The sequence below is a fragment of the Penaeus monodon genome, chromosome 29 (genome assembly GCF_015228065.2).
Source record: "Penaeus monodon isolate SGIC_2016 chromosome 29, NSTDA_Pmon_1, whole genome shotgun sequence".
Classification (NCBI taxonomy): domain Eukaryota; kingdom Metazoa; phylum Arthropoda; class Malacostraca; order Decapoda; family Penaeidae; genus Penaeus; species Penaeus monodon.
Genome location: NC_051414.1, coordinates 26212676 through 26212973, shown reverse-complemented (window position 1 = coordinate 26212973; position 298 = coordinate 26212676).

The following is a 298-nucleotide window of genomic DNA, read 5'->3' as shown; positions in this document are numbered from 1 at the left end:
TTTTTTAACCAAGGAAAAATCTTTTTCTATTCCTTAAGCAGTTCTAAAATAGAAATAGAAAAAATATTGGAAGCAAAAGGGGTGTCATGTAAGATAGTTTGGGAACCACTGGTTTTCCTTTGTCATTTCCAGAGTTTTATTGAATGTACTTATCTCAGCCATTTTATATATGTTTTGAAACCAAAGAAAAACAATATATAACTATAGATTCATTTTACAGAAAAATAAAAATTATATTGCACATAACAAAAAAGAAAGCATCCTTAATTATCATGAAGAATTATATTTGTTAAATGAA